The sequence below is a fragment of the Mauremys reevesii genome, linkage group 1 (genome assembly GCF_016161935.1).
Source record: "Mauremys reevesii isolate NIE-2019 linkage group 1, ASM1616193v1, whole genome shotgun sequence".
Taxonomy (NCBI): Eukaryota; Metazoa; Chordata; order Testudines; family Geoemydidae; genus Mauremys; species Mauremys reevesii.
Window position 1 is genome coordinate 82,787,813 of NC_052623.1, and position 27,820 is coordinate 82,815,632.

General features: G+C 38.1%; 1 protein-coding gene across 6 annotated transcripts in view; it reads right to left on the reverse strand.

Moving 5' to 3' along the window:
* The window catches only part of KLF12 (Kruppel like factor 12), a 386,124-nt gene that overhangs the window by 206,557 nt on the left and 151,747 nt on the right, over positions 1-27,820 (reverse strand). The window lies entirely within an intron of this gene.

Genomic DNA, 27,820 nt, shown 5'->3' on the forward strand with positions numbered 1-27,820 from the left:
TGCAATATGCAAAATGCTTAACTTCCAATATTAGCTTAACAAAAGAGGAGCACTATACCATATTATTCATATGTTATAAAGACATTATTTTCCAAATCCATTTGTCACATTTCTCTTCTATTCTTGCTAGTTGTTTGTTTAGCTGACAAAATCACTAAATTTCAAATGAATAAGTGGACTTAAATATGAAAACTAACATCTTCTGACTGAACTACAATTTGAAATGTCAGTTCCAGACAAATAAACGAGTAAAACTCATAAGGGCATAATTTATTAACACTGCCAAATTCATTACTCCTGAATTTCTTCTTCTAATAATGACATAGAGTTGGTCCTCAAGAGCTTATACTAATCAGACACACACACACTACAAAGAACAGAAGGATCACTCAAGCTCTGCCGACTGAGTCTAGTTTTTACATCTGTTCTGAATTTGCTGCTGAAAGCTAGTAAAACCTTGGAGAAACTGAAATCCTATTGTAGAGATACCATATCATATCCTCAGAGAGATTCACAGGACCTCCCTTTCTCCTAACATGGAAAAGAGGAGCTTTCTGTAAGGTCTTGGAGAGTTATGCTGAAATTATTTGAAAACAAATATTTTCCCCCACATTGTTGATGAGACATTTCACTCTTATTAGGCCACTAATCTAGATTTAGAAGTAGATTCACCTATGGAGAGGAAAAGCAACAGGATCTCGGGTTCTTAATATTCCTTTGAAATTGTATTTCAAAGCTGTGCTAAACAAATCAGTCAGAGAGCATCATCCAAGCAGTACACCCACGTTCACAACCTTTCTTTACCTAATGATAATTACAGACTGCACTACAGACAGCCTTTAATAAACACCATCAAGTTTAGAAGAAAGATAGCTGTAGGGACCATCTGTTGCCATGGAAATATCTTCAGGTCACACTGTCCTCTGCTCTAAACATTACCTTCACATTAACCTATTATTATGCTTTTCTGTGTATATTAGTACAAATTATGGGCTAACACACCCCAATCGGATTGTTATAAATGACATTGGATCCCAGGCTATAAAACATTCCAAAAAACAGGGAACACATATTTTACAGATAGCACTAGCTATTGACTAACACACTTTCCATAATCCCAGCTCAGCTGAGTTCTTCCCTCAATGTAGTATATGGGCTTGATTCTGCAAGCTGCTGAGTGCTCTCAAATTCATGGGCATGAATGCTCTCAGCACCTCACAGGATTGAGTCCCAGAAAGATTGTTTCAGAACTCTCCACCTGCATTTCCTTCAAGGCTAGTGAGCGATTTACTAAACACAAACAGACAAAACCAAACAAACAAAACACCAAATTCATTCAATGCACAGGATAAATGGCAATCAGTGAATGAGACAGTGGTTCAATGTTTTAGATATATTATCTTCACTTTTCAGTGCCTGATCCTGTTTCATTCATTACACATAATTCAACTGCTTCATGGAACAAAGCATGGGTGTTTGAAACCTCTAACTCATTTGTAACCTACACACTGAGGATCAGGTGCTCAGCTGGTGTAAACTGGCATAGCTCCACTGAAGTCCACAACTCAGCATAGCACTATGGATGTCAATGGAGCTATGGTGACTGACACCAGCTGAGGATCTGACCCTGAATGAAGTAGCAGTCATGTGGGCTAAAAACACCAGGGACACTCTAGTTTGGGGCAGCCTGAACTCCACTTCCATTCCCTGCCAGGAGAGCTTAATGGAATTGCATTGCTATGGCTTATCCTTCTGGGCCCTGGTCCTAGAAACTCTCCTTTCCTATGAAAGTTCCACATCCTGGGGCTCCATGAAAAAAAAAAACTTTACAAAGTCAAAATCTGGATTACCAAATTAGCAAATTCTGCAATAATCTGAGAAGGGAGATGTGCACAGCACACCCATCCCCACTCTAACTCAGTTCTCTCCCCAGAAGTTTGCACCAGCAGATGGAATATAGAAGAAAGTCAGTTACAAAGTTTAATTTAAGTGTAAACTTTGCTCAGCATCTTTACCTAACAGTGATACCTGATAAGCAGCAGAAACAAGACGGGGAGGGGAGTTGTACACTAAAATATTATTTCTGAATTTAAAAAGAACAACAAAGTTCTCTCTATATCCCAACTTCAATTTAGTTAATTAACATCAATCTGATAATTGCAAAGAAACAATCCAGCAGCATTTGGATGTACCTCTGGTTGCATTTCTGGCATCTCAAATTTCAATTGTATTTTGCCAAGAACAATGAACCTGTTTAAGAAAATAACTATAGTTCCACTAGCACTATCCATATAAATGAAAAATATCCCTCTGATTTGTTAGGGGTTTTTATTTTAAAGTACACACAGAAGCAGAGTTTTAAAACAATATATTTTCCATGTAATCAAACCTTGAGGCAATGAAAAACTTTGTAAATGGATAATGGCCAAAACAATAAATGTATAAAATAATACACTTCCTAGGCCTGAGGGCTTCACATTCAGAATCTTACCACTGAAACAGAACTTGCTGCATGACATGCAATAAATTCATAACAAGGAAGACTTGTATTGATTATATAAAGATGGTGATTATAGGCAACCCCTGTCATTTGAAACCTAACATTCTTGGATCTTTGTTTTTAAAACATTTAGCATTTCAAATGTCTAAAAAATATTTTTAAAAAATCTGATTTTTTTTCTGTTGTCCTTCCATGCTTTCTTGTCTATCAGTAATACAAGCACATAGGCTAACTTCAATTATGATCCACATAGACAACTTTAGAGCCACAAACTGCTCTACTTGCACAGTATCTTTCTCTGTATACCAAATGAGAAAAGCACGAGTTCAGATATTCTGTCACACTGAGGATCGTATCACATTAATATTACACCTGGGAACAAGGTACATTCCATTCCAGCACAAATCTAGCTAATAGACTGTATAAATATTAGAATGATTGTGTTTCAAGAGCTAGTTTGATCAAAGGAAAAAGGAAGAATTTTTTTTGCTTTTATGCAAGTTTATATTTTTTTCTGATCAAAACAAACCTTCTGCTCATCTTTGCTCCCATCAGGTAGAGGGTTGGGCTTTGTCTATTTGTCAGCCCTCAACAATCATTATGCATCACCATCAGTATTAACAATCTGCAGGTCATCCCCTCACTCCCACCTGTTCAGCCTCACAGTCTACAAATGAGGTAATTACCGTAGTTACATCTGTACAACTTGAAGACCATTCCAAATACTTTGACAGTAACCTGGGATTGGTCAAACTGATGACTATACTTGAAGAGAGGGCTTGCACAAGTGAGAGTGCAAAAGGGGCATTCACAATCTTTATAACTTGACATGATGTGTTAAAAGGAAAGAACTGTAGTCTAGGTTGAATACGAAGGGTTGGTGGTTAGCAACTGAACATATTTCATTTGTAGACTGTAGTTTGATATGACGTCAGTAAGGCACTATAAATATACACAATGCCATATTTAGTCACTTTTCAGAGCAGAACTGAATTAAGTCCACTTAAACTTCAGCTAGTGCAGCATGTGTCTTCCAGTTTATTTAACAGTTTCTCACAGGGAGCAAACACATTTCTGTGTTTTGTACAATGGACTGACTTCTAATTCAGTTCTGGGTGCAATTTAAGGTGGTGTTTTCACTCTATACATTCTTCAATAAGTGGATGCTTGTTACTTTAGACAAACAATCTCCTCATGTTCTTCCAGGATAGTTAAGACCAGGTAAGGTTCTCAGGCTAAAATCTGACCAGGGGACTACAGGCAGGATATTTGGGGGAAGGATCCTTTCACTGGTTAATAAAGCCCAAGATTTTTAGCCTTCAGGGCATGATGCAAAATTCTTCTATTTACTCAAACTTTTTTTCCTGAATTGGTGGGTTGGTGACAATTTTAAGATTTATTTGGGAGGAATCTAACTGAGGCTTCTAAATTAAATTAATCTCTTTAACTGAGTGGTCCAATTTGTTCACTGCTTTTTGTACTGTAAATCTAACATGCTGTGTAGCTAGTCCAGCCTGCATATCGCTCCGCCACAGTCTCTTGCAAATGTTGGAAGAGCAGTTTCATTCTAGACCAGGAGTTCACCAGCTTCAGACCTGGGCCAACAAAATTCCTGATGGCCAGCATCTAGTTTGTCTCCCCAGAGTCAAGAAGGAAAGCCCAAAAGGTGAATCATAAGATGAAAATACAGACTTATGAGTTGCTACTCTCTCTCTCTGTCACCCTTAATAGGAAATAAGGAATGGAATTGGAAGAGATAATAGTCCAAGGAAATATCAAGCTACTCTGCATAAAAACATAAAACTGGCCATATTGGGTCAGACCAATGGTCCTTCCAACCCAGTATCATGACTTCCAACAGTGGCCAATGCCAGAAGCTTTAGAGGGAATGAACAGGACAGGATAATTAGCAGTGATCCATCCCCTGTCGTCCAGTCTCATTATCCGGTTTAGGGACATCCCAAGCTTGTGGTTGCACCATCTTGGCTAATAAGTCATTGATGGGCTTATCTTCCATGAACTTATCTAATTCTTTTTAGAACAAAGTTATATCTAGGGGCTTTTTGTTTGTTTTAAACCTGCCCCCTATTAATTTCATTGAGTGACCCCTGGTTCTTGTGTTATGTGAAGGGGCAAATAACACTTCCTTATTCACTTTCTTCACATCATTTATGTGACCTATCATATTCCCCGCTTAGTCTCTTTTCTAGGCTTTTTAATCTCTCCTCATGTCGAAGCTATTCCATACACCTAATCATTTTTGCTGCCCTTCTCTATAGCTTCTCCAATTCTCATATATCTTTTTTTAGTTGGGGCGAACAGAATTGCATACAGTATTCAAATTGCAGGCATACATGGCTTTATATAGGGACATTATGATATTTTCTGTATTATTTATCCCGTTACTGTTAGATTTTGACTGCCCCGCACATTTCAGAGAATTCGCCACAATGACTCCAAGATCTCTTTCTTCAGTGGTAACAGCTAATTTAGATCTCATTATTTTATACATATAGTTGGGATTATGTTTTCCAATGTGCATTACTCTGCATTTATCACTAGTGATTTTCATCTGCTATTTTATTGCCCAGTCACCAAGTTTTGTGATACCCCTTTGTAAATCTTCACACTCAGCTTTGTATTTAACTATCTTGAATAATTTTGTGTCATCTGAAAACTTTGTCACCTCATTGCTTACCCCTTTTTCCAGATCATTGCTGAATATGTTGAACAGCACTGGTCCCAGTACACATCCCTGGGGCACCCCATTATTTGCCTCTCTCTACTGTGAAAACTGATTCCTACCCTTTGCTTCCTGTCTTTTAATCAGTCACTGATCCAGGAGAAGACCTTCCCTCTTATCCCATGACTCCTCACTTTGCTTAAGAGCCTTTAGTGAGGGACCTTGTCAAAGACTTTCTGAATGTCCAAGTACACTATATCCACACTTGATCACACTTGTTCACACATTTGTTGAATTCTAACAGAAATTCAAAGAATTCTAATAGATTGATGAGGCATGATTTCCCTTTAAAAAAGCCATGTTGATTCTTCCTCAACAAATCCTGTTCATCTATGTGTCTGATAATTCTGTTCTTTTCTGTAGTTTCAACCAATTTTCCTGGTATTGAAGTTAGGCTTACCGGCCTAAATTGCCAGGATCGCCTCTGTAGCATTTTTTAAAAATCGGCATTACATTAGCTATCCTCCAGTCACCTAGTACAGAGGATGACTTAAGTGATAGGTTACATACCACATTTAGTAGTTCCGCAATTTCATATCTGAGTTCCTTCAGAACTGTTGAGTGTATACCATTTGGTCCTGGTAACTTATTGCTGTTTAGTTTATCAATTTGTTCCAAATCCTCTGCTATTGACACTTCAATTTGGGAAAATGCCTCAGATTTGTCACCTAGAAAGAATGGGTCAGGTGTAGGAATCTTTCTCACATCCTCTTCAGTGAAGACCGATGCAAAGAATTCATTTATCTTCTCCACAACAACCTTGTCTTCCTTGAGTGCTATTTTAGCACCTCAATAATCCAGTGGCCCCACTGATTGTTTGGCAGACTTCCTCTTTCTAGTGTATGTAAAAAAATATTGCCATTAGTTTTTGTAGCTTTTGCTAGTTGCTCTTCAAATTCTTTTTTGGCCTGCCTAATTATACTTTTACAGGTGACTTGCCAGAGTTTATGCTCCTTTCTATTTTACTCAATAGGATTTGACTTCCAATTTTTAAAGGATTCCTTTTTGCCTCTAACCACCTCTTACTACTTTTTTATTTTGGGGGTATACATTAATTTGAGCCTCTGTTGCGGTGTTTTAAAAAAGTTTCCATGAAACTTGCATGCATTTCACTCTTGTGACTGTTTCTTTTAATTTCTGTTTAATTAGCTTCCTCATTTTTGTATAGTTCCCCCTTTTCAAGTTAAATGCTACTGTGGTGGGCTTCTTTGTTACCCCCCCACCACACACACACACACAGGTGTGTTAAATTTAATTACATTGTGGTCACTATTACCGAGCAGTTCCCCTATATTCACCTTTTGGACCAGATCCTGTGTGATACACAAGCCTAACTCAAGAATTGCCTCTCCCCTTGTTGGTTCCAGAATTAGCTGCTCCAAGAAGCAGTCATTAATGGTGTCTAGGAACCAGGTCTGTGCTGTGCATTGTATTACGCAGGTGGTAATGGAAGTAAGAGGTGGTTAGAGGCAAAAATGGAAGGAGAAATGGGGTAGGAGTGATGGTTTATGAAAAACTGAATAAAAAAGTGTTCGGGAAGTCATCAGGGTGAATCATTATTTAATGCCTCTCCGAAAACAAGTGAAGGAGTCAGTTATTTTTGTTATCAGTATATGACGCAAAACAAGGTTGCCTTGAGGAATAGAAGGAAGATGTCAAGCAGCACCTGAACAACCTAGCAGATATAATTAGAACAGAGAAATTACTGCTCATCCTGGGAGATTTCAATGCTCATTTAGGCTCAAGTCGATCAGGTTATGAACAGATGCTGGGATAGTATATAGTGGGATCACAGAACACAGAGGTCGCTACATTGTTTAATCAGTGGGTGATTGCTAAAACTTAGTTTAAGAATAGAGAAAATAATCTTTATACATATCAAAGCAGCAGAGTAAGCATGCAAACAGATTTCTTGCTAACCTGAATGAACCAGAGGAAAATAGTTATGGATTGTAATGTTATCCTGAGAGAAACAGTTGCACCACAACACACACCATTTCTGGTGATGTTGTGATTGGCAAATGGGCTCAGAGAGAGCTTCGCATCAGGATGTGGCGACTGCTTGGCATGACTGCAGACAAGTTTAGGGAGACAGTTGCAAGGTTTGAGCCAAGACATACACAAACTGGAACAGCAGAAGAGGAGTGCTGTATCTTCATGAACGTATTGATTTGAGAAGCTGAGATGCTATGTGAAAATGCTAAGCTGGGTAGACACTATCTACTGAGAAATGGTGGTGGAAGAAGGAGGTGCAGAAAGCAGTAAGAAATAAGAAACAAAATGGAGTGATCACACTATTCATAAAAGATTCAGGGGGCAGACTGCTTGTAACAGAACACACGGTATGTAACCGATGGTGAGACTACTATGAGAGTCTATTTAATGAGGAGAACCTTTTATATACCATCATATGAACCAATAATTACAAATGTTGATGAGCTTCCAAAGGCAGATATCAAGACAGCACTGCTGAAGATGGCACCTGGAAAAGCAGCAGGTCTGGATGAAAACACATCAGAATCAGAGTAGATAAAAATCAATGATTAAAAAAAAATATAAAAAAAATCCAATTTTTTTGATAAAATGCTTTTTGAGGGGAAAAAACTATCTTAAGATCATTTTAATTAAGACACATTATAGCTCAAAGATCTCTCATCATGGAATAGGGATTATAAATTCTAATTCTATAGTATGAGACAATATATTCATGTAATGTTTAAGAAAAGTTTTGTGAATGAGTTCCAATAGTTCATGGATTAGGGACCCAAGATTATGGGGTTCCAAGGGCTTCTATATCGATTATTTAGGTTAAACTTTCTATCTACGTAATAGGACTCAGTGCTCAGTCTAGAAGATACCATCAGAGATGCTTAGTTTTTTCAGTTCTCAAACTGTGGATTTGTGTCTCCAGAGATAACATGCTTGTTAACAGCAAAAAAATAATGTAAATAAATAAGTAATATATAGAAGTCAGAAATATCAGACATCAACCCTATTGTCCCTATGCAAAGTTGTGTACACACAGTCAGTTCCTTACCTCTCTCTAAAAGTGCAAAGTTTCAAAAAGTTCAATGAATAGAAGATTGTTGGAGGTGGAATAGATCTGGACAAGGTGAAGAAGTCTAGAGATAAATGTGAGACGGGAAAGACAGGCAGTAAAAACAACAGTTAAACTGCTGGAGCAGCATATTCCAGAAGTCTTGAGCTCTTTCTGAGTATAGCTTTCATTGATTTGAGATCTACCATACCAATCTCTCACTAGAAGGGAAAACCTATAATGGCAGCAGGCCATAAAACAGACCCAGTTTGGGAATATTTTAATGAAGTTCCCCTACTTGTGGGCAAGACAGGAATACGTGCAAAATGCAAACAGTGCAACAAAGAAATGCACAGCCTGGTTGCCCAAATGAAACAACATCATGAGAAGTGTTCCTTCTCAGGAGGAAGCTGCATTGAAGATGATGAAAGGAACATGTCTGAACATGCAGGATCTTCAGGTTGGTAAACTTTTTTATTTTATACATCTTTCTTAAGGATTGCCTGTCTTCCTTCTGAACTATTCTTGAATTCTCAGGTTTGAACAAAAAATATATAGTTGTTACTCTAAGGCAGGGGTAGGCAACCTATGGCACGCATGCCAAAGGCAGCACGCGAGCTGATTTTCAGTGGCACTCACACTGTCCGAGCCCTGGCCACCAGTCCAGGGGGCTCTGCATTTTAATTTAATTTTAAATGAAGCTTCTTAAACATTTTTAAAACCTTATTTACTTTACATACAACAATAGTTTAATTATATATTATAGACTTATAGAAAGAGACCTTCTAAAAACATTAAAATGTATTACTGGCACGCAAAATCTTAAATCAGAGGGAATAAATGAAGACTTGGTACACCACTTCTGAAAGGATGCCAACCCCTGCTCTATGGTACTATCATTTTAGATACAGTTGTAATAAAAAATAAATAGCCAAAATAGGCAGATCTTCCTTTTACAATTTCACCTTTAAAGTAGTACTGACTGTCAGTGAATGCAATGAGTAATACTAAATGAGCAGTATGGTAATAATAATTAAATAACTGCATTGACTTATTTTGTTTAGGAGAATCCAGCCTCAACATACAGGATTTTGAAGACTATCCACCTTCAAGATCATCATCATTTTCTATAGTTTCAGAGTTATCTGCCAATGATAGTGTTTCAGTCACATCATGTATGTCACATAGTCACAGTACATCACCTGTAGCACAAAAAGAAAAAAAAATCTCCATCATCCAGAAACAACCATAGATAAGTTTGTGATAAGAACCAACAGATTACAAAAAGAGGTAATTGATGAAAAAATTGCTCTGTTTGTTTATGCAACAAACTCTCCTTTCCATGTGATTGAGAACCCACATTTCATTAAAATGGTTCAGTCATTAAGACCAGGTTACAGTCCACCCAACAGAGCAGATGTTGCAAGCAAATTGCTGGATAAAGTGTATGAAAGAGAAATTGAGCAGTATGCAAAAGGTCTAGACTAGAGGGTGAAATTGTTAACCTGAGTCTTGATGGGTGGAGCAATGTCCACAATGATCCCATTGTATGTGCTTGTGTGACAAGAAGAGAAGGGAATGTCTTCCTTACAGAAACAATTGATACATTAGGAAATGCACACACAGCAGAATACTTACAAGAAACAGCAGTAAAAGCTGTAACAAACTGTGGGGAAAAAAGTCAAATGTCTAGTACACAGGTTGGTCGTGTACAATGTTGCAAATATATCCAAGATGAGAAGAAATTTAGAAGAGAGTCCCAAGCTAATAACATATGGTTGCAGTGCTCATTTGATGCACCTCCTAGCCAAAGACTTCAGTGTTCCAGAAATAAAGGCTACTGTTGTTGAAATTGCAAAATGCTTCCGTAACAAGCACTTTGCAGCAGCTGCTCTGAAAAAAGTGGGAGGAACCAAGCTAACTCTCCCACAGGACGTGCAGGGGAACTCAGTAGTGGAGTGTTTTGAGCATTATATCAAGAAGTGGCTTAATCTGATGAAAGTTTGTAAACAAAATCGTGAAAAAATAGATGGCACTGTCACAGCAAAGTTCTCAACATTGGGCTTAAGAGAAATGTTGAATACATGCTGAGTATCCTGAAACCTATTTCTGTAACCTTGAACAAAATGCAGAGAAATAGCTGTTTTATTGCTGATGTTGTTGAAATTTGGAAGGAACTGAGTGAGATCTTAAAAAGAGAAATATGCAAAGTTACAAGCATTAAAAAAACGAATGGGACACGCACTATCTCTAGCTCATTTTCTTGCAAATATTCTCAATACTCGGTACCAGGGACAAACCTTAACTGCTGAAGAGGAGGAGTTGGCTATGACATGGACATCCAGCAATCATCCCTTCAGAATGCCAACTATAATAAACTTCAGAGCTAAGGATGAACCATTCAAGAAATATGTTTGCTGATGATGTTTTAAAGAAAGTCATACCAGTGAACTGGTGGAAGTCACTTAAGCACTTGGATTCAGAGACTGTTGAAGTATAGGAAGAATATTTTCTTCCTTTGGACTAATTCATTCAAAACTGAGAAATCATTTGGGACCTGAAAAACCAGAAAAGCTTGTTTTTCTTTTCTAGATTATGAACAAACAGGAAAATGAAGATGAAGATGACTGAGTTAGCTGCAGAAGCCAATATTTTAAGTTTCTCATGGTGACCTGGCTCACATAGTCAATTTAATTTTTGTGGGTTTTTTTAATATTTCATTTAACTATTTTAGTTAAAACAATTTTAACAAAATCAAACCTGATTAAAAAAATACTTGAATATTTAAATAAATTCAAAAATTCATATGCTTGTTTTGTTAAAATATTATATCTTTGCAGTTGAAGAAAAAAATCCAGAATACATAATGTTGTTGTTTTAGTTAACTAAAACAATTTAAATGTCTTTCTGGTGATGTTCTCCTCCTAATACAGCCTGGTAAGAAAATCCTCCAAATATGAATGATTAACCTGTTGAATTGGAGATAGTTCACCTCCAAATGACTTCATAAATATCTGCTTCAATTATCTTTGGTAAATGAAATAACCAAACAATCATTCATTTTCTGATATAGCTGTAAAACTAATCTGAAAAGTTTTCAAAATAAATCACTTTAAAAATGTAGAGTGTGTACCTTCTAAAAATGAAACCTACATCTATCTCTGAGTTGTGAAGAATATGTATTATGGTTAGGGTTAAATCAAATCAAATCCACCCTGTCTATGAGTATTAATTAGTATTACTAACATGTTGCTACAATAAATGATCAAATATAATACATATGACTATTTTGTTTATTGTTCATTTTTAGCCATATTCACTCACTGGCACCTAACTGGACCCCTCTCAGCTTATTAAACTTCTAGCAGATAGTAGTCACAGACCGGTAGGATTTCTAAGAGCCTAGAAAACAGAATAAAATGGGTTTATGTACCACATTTGTAATGAAAGGGATCAGACTATTTTCTTCAGTAACCTTACTCAAGGTCATAGTTATGCTTCATGTTAGAAAACAGAATTTAACAACAAAAGTCAGATGAAGATTTAAATCACTCCTACCTACAGAATCACACTCACTCATATCTGAACATGTACTTCCAAACCACAGAACATATCAAAGAGAGATGGAGTCTTTTTAAGTTAAATCCCACCCCCTATCTCCAGCAACACTATATTTGAAACCATCTGAATCAAAAGACTATTCCCACTCTGAATGGTTCAGCTTACTGAAATTTCTAGAGACAAACAGTAGGGCATCAGAATAAATAATGTGCTCATACACTGTTTTTGCTCAGTCATGCCAGAATGATCTTAACTGTTTCATGTGAGATAACGATGCAATAAATCTTAACAGATCTGTACCACTGCACTCTTTTTCTCCATAGCATACTCTGAGGTTTCTAACATACAGATATATCATCCTCATAAACAAAGGCCTTGGTCATGCAAGTCCTTGTATAGCATAAAAGGCTGATGTACTCCATCGTAAGTGAGAGTGGAGGCTATACATAGATAACACCAGTAAGGTTAAGGATTAGGTATAGTCCTTCATGCTGTTCATGAGCCTTAAGCCTTAAAAATAAAAAAAAGGGGCATGCTGTTGATAGAGCATCAGGGTGTCTGAGAGGATATGGGTATTAGAGCCATCTTTATTATTAATGAGGTCCTTACTTTTGCAGGCTGCCCTTTGGTCAGGCTCTACTATCAGACAAGAGTACCTCGTCAGACATGCGCTCGCAAATACAGGATGGTTCCCTGTCCTGTTTGCCAGTTTTTACCATTTACATACAATACTCCATACAATCAAGCCCAGAGAGTAACTATTTAACATATGCAGTTTTACCAAGGTCACTCCACTGATCTAGTGTCTGACTCAGCTCCCACTGAAATTAATGGCAAGACTACCATTGACGATACTGAGAGCTCAATCAGGACCTTAACAATCCTCAACATATCATATCCGCTACAAGCTCAGCATTTGAAATCATTATCCCACTACCTAAATTTTCTCATTTATTCATCAGATGAAACAAAACTCCAGTATTTCAGATTAACAATATGTTAATATTTTTTAAACCTAGAGCTTTTTATAGCGCTGAATACCAAGCAAATAGCACACCTTCCTACTTTCAGGGCTCTTTGGTAATGCGGGCTTTAAAAAGTGTTATAAAAAGTGTTGTATTTTTAAATCACTTCTTCTCAGAAACTTCTCATGTTCTACCACAACAGATACAAGAAGAAGAAAACCAGTAAATTATGTGTAGGAAAGGTTCAAAATATTATGGAATAAAGAATTTTGACTTTCTTTTTTTATTTTCTCAATTGCTCCTTAATTTGTGGTGTCCTCAATTAATTTTCTGTAGCTTTCATACCAACCGGAGGATTTTATACTGGCAGCCATTACCATAGTATGGGAGCACCTCCCAAGCTAATAGACAGGCATGGCAGGCTTCTGTAATGGATTGCATGGGGTATTCAGCTCCTACAGAGATATTCCAGGTTAATATATTCAAAGGGGAATGGTGAGAGTAGATTATTAAAAATAATGTACTATTTGATTTTAATGCATATTTCCCTTTAAATTTCCACTCAGCAGTTCTTCATTGCAGATTTTGTCTTGTTAAAGAAATTACTTTGTTGCCATGGCAACATATTCCCACCCTGAAGTTCCATCATGGTGCCTTTTCTTTCAGTTTCTGAAGACTGCAACTATCCCCATCCCAGGCCCACCTCTTCAAACTGCTACTGTCTGTATCACATTTCTCAACACAGGTTTTTAATTATTTTGCATCTGGCTTCAAACTTGAGTCATCTTGTTCTTCGGTGAAAGCACCCTGTGATATAGTTTGGGACTAATTACACTTCACTGAGAGCATGTTCACATATAGACCTCTACCACCAAATATAAGGATTTACAGTCAATACTTTGTTAATAAATATTATTAAAAATCAACAAAATATCTCAAGAATCTATGTCTGAACAAATATATTTTTTACATATTTATGACAGTAAGGTATATCTATCTACTGACAATGCAGAAATGATAGCTAGGTCTGGTGTTTTTAATTATTTTGGCAAAATTAGTTTGGCATAATATGTGCTCAAATACTGTACATCTGCATGATACGCCCTCATTATAATTAGCATTCCCCTTTCTCTATCAGCACTAACTGTCTGAAAAGAAGAAAGAACATGCCTCTTCTTAGAGATGACTTAATTCAACCCAATAGTGGTCCAGGAAAGAGTCTTAAACCTCCTCCCCCCCCCCCCCCAAAAAGTTCTCTTTTTGCAGATTTATACGTAAAGACATTAGTTTTAATAATAGGTTTGACACTATTTAACAGTAGGGTGACCAGAAGTCCCAGTATTAATGGGAACATCCTGATATTAGAGGTTGTGTCTTATATAGGCAACTATATTTCCCGACATGGGGGAAAAAAAGTGTCCCAATTTTTCAGACTTGTTATCTGGTCACCCTATTTATGGGTAACCATCTTCTTAGACATGCATCATATTGCTTGTGTTTTGGGAAGTCATGACGTTTAAACAATTGGAAAAACTTGACCAGTTTGGACAATTTTACACACCTTCATGGATCTCTCCCGCACTCTTGATTTTAGTACTCTTTTGCAATTGATTTAGTTCAGCTAAAATTTTATTCATTTAGGATTCAATTATGCAAACTGCTCTGGCCCCAACCCTCTGTAGACCTGATCTTTCACTCCCTATGCAAATGAAACTTGGATTTACTTCTTTGGGAGTTTTGCCCCTGGGAGGATTGCAGGTAGGGTATTACAGTGCCATTATTTGGAAAGAAACACGTTATTTTCTATAATCTACGTAGACTATCAAATTTCCAGAGAAACCAGATGTTGTAGTCTTAAATCCTCTGGGAAATGTGTGACTGTTTACTCCCAAGATTAAGGTCCTAATCCAACTGCCCTTGAAGGAGGATCAAACCCTAAGAACTCTCTTGGGCTGGTTAGAAAAAAATTAGGTAAATTTAAACCAGAAGTAATTGAACACTTAAAAGACTGAGTACTAACAGCATACATGTTTATTTTATGATTACACCCTGTCTTAAATTACAGTCACTTATCATATCGGTAGTCTAAACGATTACTCAGACATACTTTCAAGTGCATTTCATGCTCCAAACAAGCCAGATTAAATCCATTTTGGAAAAAAAAATCCGTACAGAAGAAGCAGAAATATGAACTCCAGTTTCAATGAACCACAAACTATGAATTGCTTCTTTAAAGTAAAGATGAATAACATACACTTAAGTTACCAGTACCAATTTTTAGTTTACAGTTTCACTTAAAGTAAAATTCTACAGCAATCCATCAATAATATATTTTTGATCTTAGTATCTTTCTAAATACTACTTTTGGGGTTTCCTGCCAGAAGTATCAGTAGAACTTTAGGTGTCATGTTATGTACTTTATTATTAACCTGCTGATTACAATTTTTGGATATGCAGCGTTTGTTCAGTAATATGGCATTTGCATGGTAGATTCATGGCTATTCAAGTTCTAGTATGTTATCCGGTCCATCACTCTGCCTGTGCAGGATTTTTCCTAAATATATTTTCTAGTGCTTTGTCCCAGACATGGCTGCCCCCAATGCTCTACGGTGGAAAGAAAACTGTGGATATCCTTTTGCAGATCTAAACGACCAATATCTCATCAATGAACTATGATGAGAGACATTACATATGAAAATACTATAATAGATATATACTAGGTAAATGGCAACACTGTTTGAAAATGAGTAGGCACAACAATAGTCAAATGGTTAATCACTTTTGGCCTGAACCTGAAAAACGTTATTCATATGAGTGGCTCTTCTCCAGAAGAGAAGTCCTGTTGAAGTTAACTTTGTCAATTTTGATTTAGCAATACAGAAGAGTCATCTATATTCAAGCTCTAGGTGTCCTAACAATCATTAGATTCATGGCCACATAAAGATATCACACCACACCATAACACAATAAAGATAATCATACTAGCCAATAAATACAGCAACAAAACATACTCCCATTTCACTCTAACCAAAATCCCACACCTTCAGCCCTCCCCAGAAGCCTTGTCAGTTTGCTTTTGCAGTGCTCCCCAAAGGTCCATATATCCAGGTTATTTTGGACCAGGGATCAGCAACCTTTGGCACGCGGCATGCCAGGGTAAGCACCCTGGCGGGCCAGGCCAGTTTGTTTACCTGCCACGTCCACAGGTTTGGCTGATCACAGCTCCCACTGGCTACGGTTAGCTGCTACAGGCCAATGGGGGCTGTGGGAAGCAGCACAGGCCGAGGGATGTGCTGGCCACCCTTCCCACAGCCCCCATTGGCCTGGAGGGGTGAACCACGGCCAGTGGGAGCCGCGATCGGATGAACCTGCGGACGTGGCAGGTAAACAAACCGTCCTGGCCCGCCAGGGTACTTACCCTGGCGGGCCGCATGCCAAAGGTTGCTGATCCCTGTTTTGGACTAAGGTGAGCAGGAGTAAGTTTCAGAATCAAGGGGCCTCTACCTACTGCTTCTTTTATAATGAGGGAAGTTGCCTCCTCTGATCTCAGTGTAGAACAGGGATCTGTCAAGTGGGCAGGTCCCAGAAAATGTAAAGTTCTATAAATCAAAATGAACAAGTTAACTCTACCAGGAGACCAACAGATAATCATTGCAGATCCCAGAGGACTGGGGCCATGTGTTCCCAGGGAGCTACACTGCTTACCAAGCTGGATGTGGTAGTTTGCAAAAGTCTATGAAAGGATTTAAAATGCAGTCTCATGTAGATTAATTTTGAAATTCCAAAAGGCACATAACAGTGGCGATTTCAAGTACAAATGTAATAAAGCCATCCATGGCACTGTTGTAATATTAGTATCCAACAATAACTGGAAGTCCAAAACCACCAACAAGATGTGAACCTGAGTAACCAATTTTGTAGAAACAACGAGGAGTACTTGTGGCATCTTAGAGACTAACCAATTTATTTGGGCATAAGCTTTTGTGGGCTAAATAGTTCTAAGTCTAAATATTTATGGGCTAATAGTTCTAAGTCTACAGCAGTAAACTGTTTATTCAAATGAAAAGTTTTATTTGAGGATTAGAGATATATTGTTTTCTTAAACTCAAGAGGTGTTTTGAGTTCTGTTTTAATTCTGCAGCAAACCACACTGATGAACGGAATTCAAAGCATTAATCTACTGAATACCTTTCCCCCAATTTTTCAGTCAACCAAAATAAACCCCGATATTTACCCAGAAAAAATATTTATAGTTTTTTTGCACTGATTTTTACCTGTGTTTTTTGTGGTGATAATAAACACTGATAAATTCCTGGGGAAAATTAAATAAAATAAAAACTGAAAACAAAGGGCCCTAAATATTTCAAATGCTAAAGCAATTTTTCATAACACTATACTTTTCAGTTATGTATTGGCAACTTTTTTAATGATCCAAAAACTATTCATATGCAAACCTTTTATCATTATTTACATAAAATTAAACATAAAATGATAATGTGGAAAACTGCCGATACTGCAAATTATTTGTACAATTTATTTGTACCCGTTCCTACAGTCCTTTCCCCCATCACTGCAGTTTATGGGTTCCCTGGACTGTGTTAGCGGTTCCTAACTGGGTTCCTCTTCCACCCCTTGACATTTGGTTAAGGATCAAGACACTATAATAACATTATTGCAAGTGCTTTCCACAGCGGAATTCATATGTTACTCTGTTGTGTTTAAAGAGGTTGTTTTCTCAATCATATACATTATGCATTCAGACCAGTCTCATCTTGGGCAAAAGTCTAAGAACATATCATTATAATTAACTTTGTAATACAGGTATTTTAAGTAAAATGTCCAGAGATGCAAGCTCCATAATACAATCATATAACATTCCATGATCATATGAACAAGGCTGGCAGTGTAGATCCCCAGTCCTCTCCCCACTCAGAAGAGAAAAAATTACACCAGAATTCTCTGCTCCACAGTACTAAATAGAGGCAATGTTCATATTAAACTCTTATCAGTTGTGATGAAGTGGGAATGTTCTTGATGTGTTCTTTGAATACTGAGTGGGGAGTATTGACCTGGGAAGGTTGCAGGGGAGTTTTGCTGGGACTGTCTGCATTGGGGAAGGGAGGATACCTGAGCATGTAACATGAGAACCTAGGCGGGGGGTTGGAGGCCAGGTAACATCTCTGCCCGGGAAACTGGACAAAGGACACAAAGGCTGGAGCCGGGGGGAGGCTGAGTGAGAAGGCTGGAGGGAGTTTCAGTTTGGAGCTGGCTGGGCAATGGAGAGGGGCGCCCCGACGGGACTTGGGCTTCCCAACAGGGCTGTGGCCTCCCTGGGGCCCCCAGATGGACCTAACTAAAGGGGGTCCTGTTGTCTGAACCGGCAAGATCTGTTTTGGACTGTGTTCCTGTCGCCTAAATAAACCTTTGGTTTTACGGGCTGGCTGAGAGTCATGGTGACTCGCAGGAAGCCGGCGGTACAGGGCCTTGTCTCCCCCATACTCTGTGACATCAGTGCACATCTAAATGATGATCAGGCATTGCTTTTCAGTACAAGAAGAGCAAAACAATTATCAGATAACCTAAAGGAAAGGCACAAGAGAAACATGTGGAGCCATTCAACCTACACTAACAATAGATATTCTGGCATTGTCAAGTCAGAGTGTTATGACACTGTGACAAAGCACAGGGCAGACAGCAACCAAATCAACTATCAAAAGCAATGCAATGCAATGAACTCTCCAGAGAGGAAGAGGCAAGTGATCTCAAATGGTGACTTTGAAGTGAAAAATATCCAGGCCATCCATAATCCAATCCACTGGATAGTATGCTATCTTTTGGGAGAGAGGACAAATTTGGAAGAATGATATGGAATTCCCAGTCACTGCAGTCTAGAACAATGACAAAAGTTCCATTTATATTCAGTAGATAAAATCAAGTATGATGACTGAAGCTGAGATCAATGTAGACAGTCTTAGTTCTGATGTTTATTGTGAACAGAGAAATTAGGAGACTGATGCTGGAGACCACCCAGTGAATGTGAGTGGCATAGAGATGAGGGGTTTGGATTCATGTAAGAGTAAAATGCTTTCTGTAATGATGAAGTTGACCAATGATGATGATCACTAGAAGAAGGGGGAAACTAACAAACTCATGTGTTCAAAAATGGCAAGGTTTGTTATAGATGGACTTGAATCTATTCTAAAGCATGACGTGCAAATGGAGACGGGGGATAGTCAAAGATTTTTTACTTCTCTAGTTTCTATGAAATCTCAGCCAAACAACAAGATGTACAGAAGAATGAATGTGAAAGCAGACATCTTTAAATAATAGTTCATTAAATACTCATCCTCACAGCATGAAATAAAGGAATAAATCCAGTAAAGCATAATCCTTAAAATAATTTACGTAAGCACTCATTTCCAGAGAGAGAGAGAGAGAGAAATGCCTATAATACTAACACACACACACACACAGAGAGAGAGAGAGAGAGAGAACTTTCAGTACTTCCCAGCAGGATAGAAAGTAAAATATTCATTAAAAATACTATTTATAAAACCACCTCAGATAGGGAAAAGAGAATTAAAGAACAGCAATAAACAAGTGAAAAATAAAAATGATCCCATTTCCCATCATAAACAAACAAGATTAAAATAATTTTAGCAATACTGCAAGACGGTGGAGTTTATCACACACTGCTGAGACACACTGTAGTGCTATAAATTACTATATTGTATTGTTTAATATTTGTTTTATTTCTGTTAAGCTGCATTGTATATAATAAAACAATTTGTACTTGTAGAACACTTTTCATCTGAAGATCTCAAAGTGCTTTACAAAAGCAGGTAAGTATAATATTGCCAGTTTACAAAACAGACAGACAGTCTGTTCGTTTGTTTGTGACCACATGCACAGAGTAAGTCAGTTGCAAGCATAGGAAAAGAACTCTATGATTCACTATTCGATGTTCTAACTGCCATGTTTTCCTGCTCAAAATACAGACCTTCTGTCTAATTCGTAATAGAGTGACCACCCTGAAGCATGTAAATCTGACAATTTCACTTAACTGTGCATCTAATCTGCTTTTCCCAGTTTCCCCTTTTCCTGGCTCTGCTTGTATCCCCCAATTTTCTTAGGTATTAATCAATTTTTCCTCAGCCCCCCCAGCCCGCTTATAACACAATCAAATAACATAAGGTTAGAACTCAAGAAATGGGCCAGAACAGCAGCCATGGAAAATGAAGGCTTTCAGTTTATCCACAGAACACATACAGCATGGGCAGTAGCTGTGCAAGCTCCCGGCTTCCTCACACTGCCTCCTATCAACTTGATCTAACTTGACAGAGAGACCTCAACGAAGTGTGAGAGATCAGTTCCACCCGAATCAGGTGTGCTTGATTGTTGACCTCTATATTGGACCAGTTAATTCTGTTTTGGGCATACAGATACCTATTCTATAGGGGATGCACTCAGTTTGAATCAATTTTATTTTATTTCACCTTGCTGTACACTGACCTAAAGTTGGGATATCAACTGTAGCATACATAATACACACAACTAGAATGGGTACCCAATTTTTAATTTCAATGTGTAGAGAAATTATTGGAATCAAAAATTGGGAATGGCATAATATTATATCATGCCTGTGTTTACACTGAAAGTGGAACTGTAACAGATTATATTGCTATATAGTAAGTTCCAATGGCTTAGGGAATATATTACATTCATTAACGTATTATACAAGCTCACATCAGACAGATATCAAAGTTCAGAAACAGGTAGATGTCAGGGCTGATCGAAAATTTTCCACTTGAACTGTTTTGACAGAAAAGTCATCAATTTTTTGGGAGGTATCTGCTTTTCCACAGAATTTTTTTACATTTTATATAAAAAACAGACACCCAAAAACCCAGAAGTTATCAGCGAAAAACTGATTCAGAAATGCTGCCACAGTGCCCTATGGGAGTTGTTGTTCATGTGCCTTATGCGCCCATTCTCTTCTATGGCCTGTGCTCCCCAGCCACACTACATCTCCCGGATGCAATGTGGCAACTCAGCAAGAGGGGAGACTGTGGTGCATTATGCAACATGTAGTCTGGTCAGGGACCCAGGCCCATAGAGGAGAACTGAGATGCAACTCACTTGAACTGTAATTCCCATGAGGGACTGCACGGACATTTCCAAAATCAACATTTTTTTTTTAATTTTAGGAGGAAATGTTTTGTTTTTTTTCTGCCCAGACAGTCAAAATTAGTTCTAGTAGATGAGAATGCCAGAGTCATTTTATGACAATATTGTGACACTAACTGGAAATCAACTGAGCAGCTGTATAATGGCACCCTGAACGCATGGAACAGCCCCCCTGCTCTCATGTATCAAACACTATCCCTCTTCTCCTTCAAATCTATCCATAAAGCCCATTACTTATGCTAACTCTTCCTCCACTGAACCCTTCTCCATTGATGCCATTTTGCTTTCTTACATTTGTACTGGTCACTTTTACTTGTCACACTAGTCTAAGTTAGACTGTGAGCTGCTTGGGGATGGGACCTTGCCTTTTTGTGCGTTTTATACTGTGCCATATATGCCTAGTGCACACAATAAATAAAATAGAATAATAAATAAATAAAATAATAATAATAATATTGCAGGTATTTGGAAGAATCCCATCACAATGGCAGCTAAGCATACTTTTAGCCAGATAAAAACAGAACCAAACTCAATTACAGGAATGGGGATCATGTTCTCTGCAATGCTTCACAATAGCTGATTCAGCTACCTTGGAAAGGTGAGCAATGGTAGATAATAGTCAGTAAATTACGTTACAGAGGATCCCAGGCCCTACTGTTAGCTGAAATTCTGGACAGCATGATGCATCTTACAGCATACAATATCCCACTGCTTTTTTTATACCTATAAACTTGACTAACTTGACAAAGTGACTGTACAGTCTTTGGTATTATGGTCATTATAGATAGTGCAAACAGACCCATTCTACAATTAGGAAAGCAAAACTCTTATAATTAAAAGTTGTAAAAAGGCTGGGAATTTTTTAATATTAGGGACCTGCATCTGATCCCAGAGAAATGAATGTAAAATCCCATTGGCTTCAAGATTAACAGGATCTGGACATAGGTGGGAACACATCCAGCCTCTTTAGGCCATCACTTTTATATTAGTCTTGAATACATCACTCTTACAGACTACATTAGGGCCTGAACCTGCAAACCCTTAATATGACTGCTGTCCTGGATCAGGTCCATAGTCTGACTGACTCCCATTGGAATCAGAAAAATGCTAAACAGTAAGGGTGTTCAGGATCAGGAACTTAAATGGCCTTTGAGAGCAGGATTTGCTCTGTTTATGAAGGACCATGCACATGTATGATTCTGTATAAATGAATAATGAGTCATAATCACAATATTATTTCCAGTTTTTTAATGGTATTCCTGGAAGTATGGCAAAAGGAAAATGACAGAAAGTAAACATATGCAATTTTCTGTGCAGGATCGGAGGATACACACAATGCCAATATATTGGTGCGTCCCTATTTGTGAAGTAGCCATATCACCATGCTAAACCTGCTTTATCATTTTAAGAATAAAAAAGGAACACCATTCGCTATCTGGCTGGAGGAAAGAGTGATAAATTATAAGTAAAAAGTAGCAGTATTTTTTTTCGATTACCAACACAGAGAACTCACAAATACTACACTAAAATCAGTTACATGGTATCAAAAAAGCTTTACCATATGATCAACTAAAGGAAATTTTATTGGAAAGTCAAACAGGATATCACAGTATTCAGTCACTTTGAACCTACCAGGTTGCTATTTCATCAATAATATTTCAGCCTGTTTTCCCTCACTTTCAATATTAAGTTATGTACATAGCTTACATGTTTTTGGTCCCAAAAATCAGATATGCAGCAAAGGAAAAGACCCCACATGCTACTCCACCATTAGAATGGAGAACAGGTGCTGCTATCTACACATATACATGCTATCAACTTCAAATTTTGGAAATAAGATGGAATACCAGGCTGGTGGTGGTGATGGTGGGGAGGAGAGGGGGGGAGAATAGATGGATTTCTTTCTTTCTTTCAAAACAAGGGCATGGGTCATGGTGGATTTTCAATCACTGACCATTTTTAAATCAAGATTTGATGTTTTCCTAAAAGATCTGCTCTAGGAATTTTTGAGAGGAACTTCTACAGCCCGTGGTATACAGAAGGACAGACTAGATTATCACAGTGGTCCCTTCTGGCCTCAGAATCTCTGAATCATATTAGAAGGCTAGATTGCAGGCTGTGTGATTCCCAAAGTAACCTAACAGCAGTCATTGCTATCAAGACTATCCCATTCCTGAACTATGATTCAATAAACATTTTAGAGATCTATGAATTGAAAAGGGACTGTTTTGTTTAAAGCATTATTGTCATCACAAAGGCCGTGCCTCCAGAACTATATAGCACTTCTGCCATGGAGAGGCAACTGTTGCAATTACCCTGGCTGGGTAGAACTGTAACATTTGTTATTATGTATATAGCATCATAGGTGTGCATGATATTTTACAGACACATAAGATGAGAAGATCATATGGCAAGAGGGGAAATAGACTTGGGAGAGCAATATTAGCCTTTTAGTGGGTTTTGTCATTGTAGTCATTCTTTTCAACATCCAGTCACGGTCAGCAATGGGAACAGAAATGGATGAAGCAGAAACTATGGGGTGAATTGAGGATGACAGAAATGATCTTTGAGGAGAGATCTGAGGACAGATCTGAGGACAGAGAGTAAAGTGGTGAGAATGGAGGAGATTAAAAGATTTAAAAGTTGTTGAAAATTGAAAGCACTTTATTATGTCTCTCTAAAAAACACTGATATGGCCCTTCTTTACACCTACTCCAGTAAGAAAGGACGAATAATATATATTGCCCCCAATATTTTGCTTTATGTTTTCAAATATATCTATATAAAACAGCTGCCATATGGGTACATGTGATACATAGATAATGTTACATAGCTTTCAAGCATCATCTAATTTGCGATGCATATGTTTCAATTTTGCATCTACAAATGCAAAAAAATAAAATCCTTTTAGCAAAACTAGGGCCTGCAAACACTTATGCAAATGTATAACTTAACTTATATTAGTATAGTTATGCATGTTCTTAAATGTTTTCAGGAGCTGATCCTTATAAACTGCAATTCGTATAGAGCTTTTACACCTCATATTCAAGCCACTTAGCACATTACATTTTAGCCCATTGTTTAACATTACTTCTGTTAATGAATTCATTGGCAATTCTCTGTCACTGAAATGTCTCTAACTTTTGTATGTCTCTTTAGTACACGGTATTTTTTTTCCAAACTATTTCTTGGTACAGCATGAACGTGAACATTTTTCCTGCTGAAATGCCTCATTTTCTCCTGTAAAGAAGCTGGGTTGCTTCTTATATGTTTCTCTCTGAAGCTGGGTACTGCTAGACAAAGATTTTACTGAAGATCAAAAGATCTCAAACAGTAGGACACCAGAGAATATTAAATGATAAACACATTTAGATTTCTAAGGTATTTTTACCAAGTTATTAGTAATACTAGCTCTTGTTCCACAGTAGGAGAGGTAATAATGAATCTTTGTTAAAGGGCAATGCAGTAGCTTTTATGTAATGCCTTTTCTTCACTTATGATAAAGTCATTAAAGCAGCACTGTGTCTTCTTGAGACCTCATACAATAATCTGCATTATATCTCCCATGCAAAATTGAGGACAGCATTTCACTGGAAAAATAAGCATCCACTCTCGCTAATGCTGATGCTTTCCAAAAATTATAAATTTACACTAAATCAGTAAAGCTTTTCAGAGTGCAACTGCTTAACATTTTTCAAAGCAAACAGAAAATCCATTCCCCTTGCAACTCCTCTATTTCATATTCGTCTAGTGATCTCCATCTCCCAGGTCTTGTCTTCACTGCAGTGTTAGCTCGAGATATAACCGAAGTGTTGTCCTTAACCTAACTCCCATCCACACATTTAACTCAAGTCAAATAATGCTTTAAACTCAAGTTAGCTGGCCTGTTGGGGAGGGTTGGGGTAAGCTGACTTCAAGTGTTGCTAGAGCTAGAAATACAGTGAGGATATGCAACTCTGTGAGGCTAATACAATCACTCTGTGCAGCTCAACTGTTGTTTTGCAGTGTGACCACTGGTAACTCAACAGGAATTAATTTGCATGTAAATAACTTGAGTTAACACTGCAATGAAGACAAGCCCCCCCAAAAAACCTATTTCCAAAAGTGGAACTGAAGTCAAGACAGGAGCGGCAACTAAAATTGTGTGCATCTTGACTGACTCAAATATGATACATTTTCCAACACACAACTATCAGAAGGCACATAAATTAATACATCATCAGAATAACAATATTTTCCATGGTAGGTACATTACCATGTACTCAGGTAATCTGTATTATCATTGCAGCTGGTATACTGGGGGACGAATTTTCAGATTTGTGTTGTGCAAGTCTATGACAAGCAATATCTTCAACAAATAGGATTACAGCCTTTTATGCTAACCAGTAATCCGACACCATTATTTGATTCATGCAGTAATGTACAATTTAATTTTTTTTAAAACAATCTTCTGACTAAGTCTGGAACCCAATCTTCAAAACCCAAAGCAGATCGGAAAACTCTAGTGACTCTGTTGCAGTTTACATTTAAAGCCCTCCTCTTCCCCCCAGCTTTGCCTTCTTCAAATCCTCCCATTTCTTCAACTTCTGTTCATCCATAGTTCATACTTGTACCACCTCTTTTCCCTCCAGTTTTAATTTCAATTAATTCTATTAATACACTTTCTTTCATTATTTCATCTCACCAACAATTGCAGGATTGTTTTTTATTGGTACAGCTTTCAGTGACATGTCTAGTCTAATCTAGTTTTAAACAAACTGAGTGATGGAGTTGCCACCATTCTTTTAGGTGACTTAGATGGTAATCTCTTTGGAGTAGAGACCATGTCTTTCTATGTGTTTCTACAGCATCTAACACAATAGAGCCCTGATCCTGACTGGGGCCTCTGGACACTATCACAATAGAAATTAATAAATTAAAACTATTTCACTGTGTAACAGATTCTACTCAGTATGTTTTTCTTATTATGCAGCCTAAATCAGGGGTCGGCAACCTCTGGCATGCGGCTCGCGAGCTGGGCCAGTTTGATTACCTGCTGCATCGGCAGGTTTGGCAGACCACGGCTCCCACTGGCCGCGGTTCGCTGTCCCAGGCCAATGGGGGTGGCAGGAAGCCGTGGCCAGCACATCCCTCGCTTGCGCTGCTTCCCACCGCCCCCATTGGCCTGGGACGGAGAACTGAGGCAAGTGGGAGCAACAATCAGCCAAACCTGTCGACACGGTAGGTAACCAAACTGGCCCGGCCTGCCAGGGTGCTTACCCTGGTAAGCCACGTGCCAGAGGTTGCCGACCCCTGGCCTAAATCATCACGTTCATGGCCTATTTGTTGATTGCCTCTTAAAGATTTATAAAGGTGCTTTATTCTTCTGACTAGACACTACTTTCCTGCCCCAATTAGCAGTGAAGCACATAAACTTCCAAACTAAATTGTGGTCTTTGTCCAAAGGCTCAATCACTGGAAAAAGAGCAATGATGTCATTTTCTGAACATACAGAAGTCCATAAAACTTTATTTATAAAAGAACCAAGGAAATTAGGAAATCAAATAAATTGTTAATTTCCTTCTAGTTTCTAAGACCCAAGTAGGTCTTCTGGTATCAAGTCACACTTTAGTAAAGTATGGAACTTTTTTTATTAAGGGGACATGCGATACTCAGCGTAACTATTTGCTTTTCTCTATCAAAACACATTTTACTATATTTGCTTTCTAGTCAGTATTAAGAAAGGTTCATGGTATACATGGGTTTCATGCCAGCCCCCACAGAAGTTATTAGAAAAGTTACCATTAATGGATCAATCTTTTTAGCACTATGGTTTATAAAAAGGACCTAGTTTTGTTGCCTTCTCACCCTCCATACTGTATTGCATTATGCCACCTCCTTATGTGTGTTGAGGGTGCTCTTGTATCACCTTTAAGAAGCTGCACGGATGAATCAGAATTCCCTTAAATGGTGTCTTTCCTCTCACAATGAAGCTGGGAGGACATTTTAGGGAACTGTTCTTCCACTTCCAAATCCTTCAAAGTAGGCCCCATAAGGCTCAATCCTCTCCCCGATATTGTCCAAAATCTAAATGAAGCCATCGGGAGAGGAGCTGGGAAAACACAGGCTGAAGTGCTAGCAGCTAACAGTAACCTCTAAATCAACAAAATTACCCCTTCTATTATATCTGCTACCTAATGAGGGCATCTGTCTGCAGAAGGTTACATTGCTCTGCAATATTTGAATCCTTTTGCCTTCCTCAATGCTACTGGATACCCATATAGGGACTACCATAATAAGAAAGTATCCTATCACCATCATCAGCGTCTCCATGGTCATCCACACATTCCTGATTTCCAGGCTTAACTCTTGCAACTCATGCCCAAGAATGAAGCAACTCACCCTGAAAAAGCTCCAACTAGTACAAAATGCAGTAGCCCTTCTTCTTAGAAACATTGGCTGCTGTGATTGTAACACCCTCGCATTCAGCACTTGATCTCCACTGAATAAAAAAATCCAGTTCAAAATCTCTGTCCCAATATTAAAGATTTCCATGAGGTCAGATTTAACTACCTGAGAGATCACCGCCTTCTCCATGATCATAAACTCTCAAAGCAGCTGTGTTCCACCAGAACAAGGAAGCAGTTTTTCATGAAAAGCATGGAGTTTGCCAGGTGGGCAGAGGAAGGAGTGATGGGACAGCTGATACATGGCAAGGTCCCCAAAATATACTACAATGTACAACATAATGTTAATAATAACAGAGGGCAGAAAGTGGCCTATTGTACCCACCACACAATTTTTATTTCTTATTTTTTTGGCAGCACTTTCAAAACTTTTTCAAAGCT